This window comes from Chlorocebus sabaeus, chromosome 19, assembly GCF_047675955.1.
Source record: "Chlorocebus sabaeus isolate Y175 chromosome 19, mChlSab1.0.hap1, whole genome shotgun sequence".
NCBI classification, from domain to species: domain Eukaryota; kingdom Metazoa; phylum Chordata; class Mammalia; order Primates; family Cercopithecidae; genus Chlorocebus; species Chlorocebus sabaeus.
This window is the reverse complement of record NC_132922.1, coordinates 35,262,173-35,271,214: the sequence shown is the minus strand read 5'-3', so window position 1 is coordinate 35,271,214 and position 9,042 is coordinate 35,262,173. Positions and strand designations below refer to the sequence as shown.

At 43.8% G+C, this 9,042-nt stretch overlaps 1 pseudogene; it reads right to left on the bottom strand.

The window, feature by feature from the left end:
• Positions 1–430: 430 nt before the first annotated feature.
• LOC103247625 (C-terminal-binding protein 2-like) lies at positions 431–7,695 on the bottom strand (annotated as a pseudogene).
• Positions 7,696–9,042: the final 1,347 nt, after the last annotated feature.

Below are 9,042 nucleotides of genomic sequence, written 5' to 3'. Positions count from 1 at the left end.
ATTTTTCTTGAATGCTTTTAGCGCAATACTTTCACTCAATAAAATAGCAGAGGATCTGAAACTGAGAAACTATACTTGATTACAAACAGCTTGTGAAACCTAATACTCTTTTTTTTTTCTTGCATTATCAGATGCTTTTACTGAACTTACAACCAACTTGCCCACTCAGTATGCAGTTCAGATGTGAGAGACACTTCTCTGTACAGGAGCCGGTACTGTCTTCAATCCTATGCATGCAGGTGTCTACCACAGGCAAACAGCTTGCTCCACATTTTCTAGTAATGTAATCTTCCTATTAGCAAAAGGCAGCAACCAGTCCCTGTAGATTGAAGGGACTCAAGTCACAGGATGGGGATTTCCTCTTCATGGTTTTTATTTTGATGTTTGAACTATTGATGCAACATTCTAAGCAAGGTGTTCAGGGCCTGCTGTAGCCAAGGGACTGATAAAGGAAAAAGTTCTATTTATTATTTGTGATTTGATGCATAGGTGAAAAACTTAACACACAATAACAGAAGTTGGCCGTTAATAAATCACACCCTAGTCTTTCAGAGCTTCCGTAAGCAGACGATATCTTCAGTTTTCCAGCTCTTGTAGTTTTAACACTGCAACATCAATGATGCATATTTCCACAATCAGCTAAAAAGACCGTCTTTTTCTCTTAGTTCATCTATTTGTCACTGTCTCTTTTTCCCAAGTGTATCTGAATGATTACCTTCCGGCATTCTCTGCTATTTCTCGTTGGGGTGCTCTCGATTGTCCCCGTGTTTTGTGGGCTGGTTGGGAGAGGGCCGTTGCGAAGGATGTGCCACTGTTGGGAGGTTGTGAGTCACTGGGATGCCTCCAGGGATGATCCTTCCATGGCTGCAGGAAGTCTTCCTGAAGCCACGTCCACGATGCCTGAATGAATTGCTTGCTGGTCTGTTACTGACCAAAGCACTGATGTGACAAAGAATTCCTTGTTCACACAGTTTCTTAAGCTTCCTGGCAGGCGACCTGTGATGGCCCGGTGGATCTCGGTGGCAGCTGCCTCCATCATCTCCAGTGACACTTGCTGGCTGTAGCAGGCAGTGTGAGGAGTGCAGATGAGATTCTGGGCGTCTTTCAATGGACCCTGAGCAAAGCTAAAGGGCTCCGACTCATTCACGTCCAGGGCTGCCCCTTGTATCCTGCCCTCCTTGAGGGACTGTGCGAAGGCTTTCCCGTCTACCAGGCCACCACGGACTGCGTTCACAAGGAATGCTCCCTGCCTCATCTGCTTTATGGTAAAGTCATTGATGAGGTGGTGGTTATATTCGTTGACATTGCAGTGCAAGGAGACGCAGTCACTCTGACACAGCAAATCCTGCAGGGTGTAGACCCTCTGCATGCCCAGGGACCCCTTGATCCCATCCTGCAAGTAGGTTGTAAAATATGACTCTGAATCCAAAGGCCTTGGCTGGAACTGCAAACGCCTGCTGCGTGCCACCGGAGCCGACGAGGCCCAGTGTCTCCCAACAAACGCAGACCGCTCCCGAGGCCACCTCTCGGATCTGCTCTACGCTCTGACCCCACGTGCCTTCCCACAGTGCCTGGTACAGCCAAGTGTTCCTCCGGTACATATTGATGATGTGGCAGATGGTGGAGTCCACTGTCTCTTCCACGGCTACGGACGGGATGTTGCACACAGCAATTACGAGCTCACCAGCAGCCTTGATGTCCAGGTCGTCGTGTAGCAGGAGGAGCCACAGACAAAACTCCTCAGACACTGGATTAAAGAAGGAAGAGGTTTTTTATTCAGCCGGGAGCGTCGGCAGACTCGCCTCTTAAGAGCTGAGCTCCCTGAAAAAGAAATACTTGGCCTTTTTAAAGGCTTACAACTTTAAGGGGTCCATGGGAAAGGGTGGTGATAAATCGAGCAAGTGTGGAAAACGTGACTGGGGCCTACATGCATCAGTTAACAGAACAAAAAGTTTTACAGTGTTCTTTTTTTTTTTTTCATACAGTGTCTGGGATTTACAGATAACACAAGTAGTTTTTGTAAGGGGTTGATGTGATTTTTATTACTTTGTTTAACTCCTAGGGCCGGGTGGTGGTGCCAAGGTTGTCTGGCTACTTATGTTACTTTTGTTTCTTTCTCTCTTTTCTCCTGTCTTGTGAACTAAGCAAGGTAGGGGGAGGAGGGCAGTAGGAGTAGTAGTGGTCTCCTTCCTTATCTCCCACTTTGAGAATTTTCAGTAATTAGTGGGAGTTCTCAATTTTATTTTTACTTTCTGAGTCTCTTTGCGAGACAGAGTGATGGTGTTTTATGTAATACACTTGTGCTGAAGTTTTCTGATGAACCGTGGTAGTTACGATACCTTTTATCATTTGAAGGAACAAGTGTAATACACAGGGGAGCAGCAAGCAACTTTCTATTACCAGTAATATAACTATAATGAGGGTTTTAAATTTTCATAGCTGGAAACTATTTTCTAAATGAAGACCTAGGATCAAACACGTGTTAAACCTGTACAGGCACATGTACTAACTTTGTCATGTTCTAAGCAGGTTAGTTTTCTCACTGGGTCTTAAAAGCTTTTTCTTAGTGAGTAACACAGAATTTCTTAATAACAGAAGTTTTTAAGAGCCAGATGCTTGAAGTTGGGGCATCTGTTTGGGGAAAGAGTTGGTTAAAGTCAAGTTATCTTGAGGCATTAGCCCTTCTGCTTCTCCAGGCCATTGGTCTCTTATGTGAGCCCTTTTATCAACATAACATGAAGACACATCCAGGCTGCCAGCAGTGTTTTCAGCCAACCAAGCAAATAGGCTTTTTCTGTTTTTGCTAAAGGAAGAGTTCCTGGTAACTTCTGGTTTATATGTTTAAAGAATGACTGTAAGACTCAGAATTGTTGTTGGGCTGGATGGGTCTGGGTTTCCTAAGTAGTATATGTACAGTGGGGACACCTTATATAGGTGTTTCTTCTAGCATGGTTATGGGGGGGGGGTAACAACAACAGAACAATGTACAGCATATTCATATCCCGCAAGGACAAAAGAGGTCCTTACCTGGGAGCAAGGTTGAATACAGCGACAGAACAATAGGAAAAGAGTTTATATTGCAGGAAAACTATTAAGATTTTTAACTACATTTACTTGCTAGATGAGTTCTCAAGCTTCAGCTGTGCATAGACTGGTCAGCCTCCAGAGTGACCAGAACAGGGCTTGTGGTCCTCAGCAGCAGCTTGGTCTCGTCTCAGGATCAGCCGGGTTGGATGATCTGCATCCTGCTGGCTGGTTCATTTGTCCTGAGCTGCCGGTGTTAGCTGACTGTGGTGGATCCAAGGCACAACACCAGCAACTTTAACAGCAGTGGAAGTGGACAAGGTTACAGTATAGGGCCCATCCTATATGGATCTTAGAAAAATTAGATTTTACTTTAAACAGAGTCACTAGATTTAAAGGGGTGTCAGGCTTATATGCATTTTCATTTATTTAATTATGAACACTATGGCTATTTTTTAAAACCTGCATTTTCTTTCTTAAGGTTAATTTCTTTAGTTTCTGGAGGTCACCTTTAACTTATGATTTGGGGGTGGCCGACCGAACAAAATCTTATAGGGCAAATACCTAGTTTGTTTGGTGGGGGAACACCTGACTTCGAGGAGAACCATAGGCAAAAACCTGATTTTATTTTAAATGAGCAAACAAGCACTAGCATGTACCAATAGCCTCCAGCACAGGGCAGTTCTGTAAAGTCCATAAGCAAGTTTTCACAAGGTATGGCTCTTTTTCCTGTTTAAGTTTCTTAGATGAGGGGTTCTTCTCCCCCCAACCCCCCTTTGTAACTCTATTTAGTGGCTTAGCCTTCAGAGAGAAATCGGAATCCAGATACGGCAGAATCTTACTGCTTTTAACTTCTAATGTGACCATGGGCTCCTGGAAGCCTAATGAGAAGGTGCCTAGTCTGCCCTAGTCTTTACATTCTTCAGCTCCTGTCAGTCTGATCAGATCAGTATTTGGTTCCTCCAAGGTGTGACAGCCCTTGGCCAATGGCCTCTTTTTCTTGTGGCCTTGGCCATTTCCTTTATTGTCTTTTTGAACACTTACCCTTCTAGTGTCCTTTCTTTTTGCATCTCACACATTAATCTCTCTCTAGCCTTGTCCAGCTCTTGAATCCTTGCCTAACTTGACTTCTTTCATATCCACATCCATGTCCATGTCCTCTCACATTGCTAATTTCTCTTTTTTTACACTTACTCTTAGTCTTTTTTTTTCTGTTGCTCTTTCTCAGTTTTGTTTCTTGATTACAGATAACACACACTTCGATGGCCACTTTTATAGACTAGGTGGTATTCATGCCTGCAGCTTCTGCTTGATGTTACTATGGGCTTACTTTACAAATGAAGTATTCACTATATACTGATTTTCAGCAGCCTCAGGGTTAAATGGGGTGTAAAGCCAGAATGCTTTATAGAGTCTCTTATAAAACTGACTTAGGCTCTTGTCAGCTCCTTGAAGCATTCCTAGAATCTTTTTTATGTTACTTGCTTTTTTCTACCAACTCTTAGCCTCTGCAGAAGTGCTTCTCAGTACCTCTGCAAACGCTGAAGCTGAGTTGCATTCTCTGGGTATTTTTTTCCCTTTTTCCTACAGTTTAACAGGCTTTTTTCTTTATATAATTCTCCATGCACTTGGAGGGTGAAACAGGCATACCAAGAGTCAGTGTAAATGTTTACACTCTTACCTTTACTGAGTTCTAAGGCCTGAATTAAAGCAATGAGCTCAGCTTAACGACAGCGTTCCAGGTTACCACCTCATATTCTGCACATCTCTCTCCTTGTGGGTTGATGAAGCTGTTCCTGTCCATGCATAGCTCCTAGTCTACTGATGCCCAAGTCTTGTACCAGAGTTCAGGTTTGCTAAAGTAAACTGGAGTCCAACACCTCTACATAGTCATGCTTGACAGGGCTCTAGCTGTCGGGAGCAAGGCGGTGGGTTTAGGGTATTTCCAGTTTAGTTAATCAATGGTTGAAAAGGGCTGATATATGAAAGTCTGTTGCCCCTCGCCAGATGTGTGCCTGGTCATTATAATAGACAGGTCCCCGCATCTCCCTGAGAGGCATTTGCATAGCTCGAGCAAGACCAGATTTGAGACTGCCCACTTGACTATCTTAGCTTCCTTCCTTGGCCTCTCAAGGCTCCAATCTTCCCCTTTGAGGTGAAACCTGGGGCGTGTTAGCTCCTGAATCTCATTTCTGAGGGGGCTGTTGGCCTTAGTAAAGTGGGGTAGGCTGGGACATATGGAGAAAGAATTTCTATGATCTCTGGCAGCTCCCGCAAAACTAGCTTCTCTTGCTGTTTCTGGGACTCCCTTTTTAACTCTGTGTCTGCTGGCAAAGCTGCTCTTACTTTTCCTTTTGGCTTTTTTTTTTTTTTTTTTTGCAATAAGCTGTTAAACAGATCTAAATTTCTGCTGGTTTTGTCTATATTATATTTAACCATGAGTCAATATAAAGGAATTTGATCTAGGTACCCTGGTTGTGCTCCGACCCCTGTCACCACCTTAAATACATGGCCAATTGTTCCTTGTCTATAGTTCCTTCGGTGGGCCATCCAACACCAAAAGAGGGCAGTTCTAATTCACACAAAGATCTTAACCTCTAAGGGGTTAACTTAACTCTATAATCTCTTGCAAAACCTTTCTTAAGGTTCCGTAACATGCATTTTAATAGAGTAAGTTTTGATGATTTGATGACTTTCCTTTTTTTTTTTTGAAATTTTTCTTTTTGAAATGTTTTAACACAGTTCCTAGCGGAGTAGGCTTACTTTGTGTCTGACCTATTTTTTCTCTCGAGGCAAAACAACATTCACATTACCAGAAGGAAAGGGTAAAAAGTCACTCACTCATCTAATTGACAGTAAATCAAAATCAAAACTAAAACCAAAGTGTTGTTAAAGGCACACCTGTTTGTCAAGCAATTTAAGCCAAGTCAAAATCAGAACCAAAACCAAAGTGCCAATAAAGGCATGCCTGTTTATCAAGCAATTCAAATCAAGTCAAAATCCAAACTAAAACCAAAGTATCAAGCAATTAATTCAAGTCAAGTCAAAAACAAAAACCAAAGTGTCAAGCAATTAATTCAAGTCAAGTCAAAAACAAAAACCAAAGTATCAAGCAATTAATTCAAGTCAAGTTAAAAACAAAAACCAAAGTGCCAGTACAGGCACACTGTGGGTGATCAGGCCACGCTTCCACTCAAATGGAGTGGGGGAAGTTCCAAAGAGCAGTCTCAGCAAGTTTCAGATGTCCGGACTTAAAAGTGCCAGTTCCTTCCCGGTGTTCAGCCACTGTGTTGATCCTACACGGGGGCCTGCTGTGCACTGCTCTGAGGAGGAGTTCCACAGGGGCAAATGCCTACCCAGGAGCGCTCTCAGGATCCGCATGGCTCAAGCTGGCCAGAGTCCCCCGCAGGGATGCTCTACAGGGCAGGCATAAGCTGCCTAAGGGGCTGCCTCTACCGTGCGTTAATCACCTGCTTCCGGATCATGGAACCAAGAAATGTAGCAGGAGAAGCTGCAGACAAAACTCCTCAGACAGCGGATTAAAGAAGGTAGAGGTTTTTTATTTGGCCAGGAGTGTCAGCAGACTCGCGTCTTAAGAGCTGAGCTCCCCAAAAGAGAAATACTTGGCCTTTTTAAAGACTCACAACTTTAAAGTGTTCACGTGAAGGGGTCGTGATAAATCGAGCAAGCATGGGAAACGTGACTGGGGCCTATATGCATCAGCTAACAGAACAGAAAGTTTTACAGTGCTTTTGTTTCATACAGTGTCTGGGATTTACAGATAACATAAGTAGTTTATGTCAGGGGTTGATGTTATTATTACTTCTTTTAACTCCTAGGGCCCGGTGGTGGTGCCAAAGTGGTCTGGCTATTTATCTTACTTTTGTTTCTTTCTCTCTTTCCTCCTGTCTTGTGAACTAGGCAAGGCGGGGGGAGGAGGGCAGCAGAAGTTGTAGTGGTCTCTTTCCTTAGCCCTAGCCACTGCCCACCCACACGATCACTGTCAGGGCATTGAACTTTTCCGGTCCCTCCCTGGTGAGGGTGATGGTGTGGTACATCATGGCACCCACGGCTCCATTTAGAACCCTCTCGTGAATCTCCTGCCTGGACTGTGCATCACAGAAGGCCATGGTGGCCAGGTCCTTCAGGATGGGCATGTCCACAGTGCAGTCACAGCCGTGCAACAGCTCCACCACGGGGCGGGGATGCAGGGGACCTTTCGTGATCTGGGGACAATTCCTTCACAAATTCTGTCCAATTGCTCTCTCTTGATTTTGTGCTTATCCACAAGGGCCATTCTTTACCAAACTTTGCAACTCTCAGATCAAAAGGCAAAGCAGTCCTCTAAGAACTTACGGGAACTCGCAGGAGTCTGCGTGCATGATGCCACTATGAACCCAATATAAATTTGTTCACCAGCTCTATAGTTCACACGATGGGCTGTCCGTCTTTTTAAGGGAATACAGCTTCACTGGTTGAAAACCATTTAAGGTGATGAAACCCGTTTGCTTACAACTCAGCCACCATCGCACAATCAACAAATCTCATCATGACCCCAGTTCTGAAGCGCCCGGAGTCCGCGACCACTGCTGGTGGAGGTGGCTTTGGCCCGGTGCGGCCAGGTCCCTGCTCCTGCTCTGAGCTTCCGGCATGGGCTGGGGGTCCACCTGGGTGTCCAGCACGGTCTCAAGGCTCCTCCCTTGCCAGGGCCCCAGGGACTGGAGGAGTGCCGGTCTCATTAAGGAGCTTTGATAATTATTTTGATTTTTAAAATTATATAATGTAACAACAACAACAACAACAAAAGAATAAACCTACAAATTTTGACCTTTAAAGGTCAACAAAGATTTTTAAAGCTAAATATTTGTAGGTTTATTTTATTTCTTCAATTGAGACATGTTTTCTGCCTTCTCCGTATGCCCCGCCAATCTTCTGATGGTACTCAGAAATTTATAAAACAACTGTGTAATGTAGTATGTACAAACTTTCTTACTACAAGATAATACAGCAATCAGTGAGGCTGTATATTTTGGTGCTTCATTAACAGGGTCTTCGATGTGTCTTCTCTGGGCTTGTGTGCGTATTTTTAAGGTACAGATATTTTTTCCCATTGTTTTCCAGACACTGTAGTCCTTTGCTTCCGCAGTTGATTGCAGTGTTTGTTTCTCGGATGCTGTGATAGGCATGCAACTTCTTTTCTCAGCAGTCATCAATTGTCATTCTCACTATTCTGCCATTTCCTTAGCACTCCCTATTGGAGGAGAATAGGGATCTAGTCATCAGAATCTAGTCATCAGCAGTAGCCCCAAAAAGCCAAACCTTTGAAAATATGTTTCACTGTTCTCATTCTATACCGAGGGAAATACTAAAAGTTGGACATTTTCTCTTGAGCCCAATTGCTGTTTTGGGAAAGAAGAAGGGATGTGGTAAATATAAGCCAGACCTGGTTGCTTTGTATAGCAAGCTTTTCCAAGCCAACTTATTTTGTGGTTGTTATGGCTCTGTTTTGTTTTAGGCTTTTAGCAGCCTGCAGTCATACATTTATGTTCTGTCTCTAGTAATAAGTGGAAAAGGGGGATGAGGAAAGGGCCTAACTGGCTCACTCAGCGGCTGAGTGACACTGGTGTTATCAGTGATGCCGGAGACAGAAACTAAGAACTCATGGCTGTATTCTCCCTTGGATGCCCCTGTTCTACAGTAAAGGAAATATGTTTGGAATGTAAAAAGAGAGAGAATAATAGGTATCACCCCATTAGGAAAGAATGAACAAATAGCAAAGATGAGAGGAGCAAAGGCCATGGGGGAAACTTTAAAAATGTGGTGTTGGAGGTTCCGTTTCAATGAAATTGGTTCTGGGAAATCCTAGGTTTACTTCTTTTGCTGCCACAGATGGAAATTTTCTACCCTATGCTTACTATGCTTTTCAATATTCTAAGTGTTCCCCTGTGCCTCCACTAACGTTCCAGGGCATTCACAGTGAGAGCCAAAGTTCTCCTCTTCTTTCTGTTATTCTGGTGA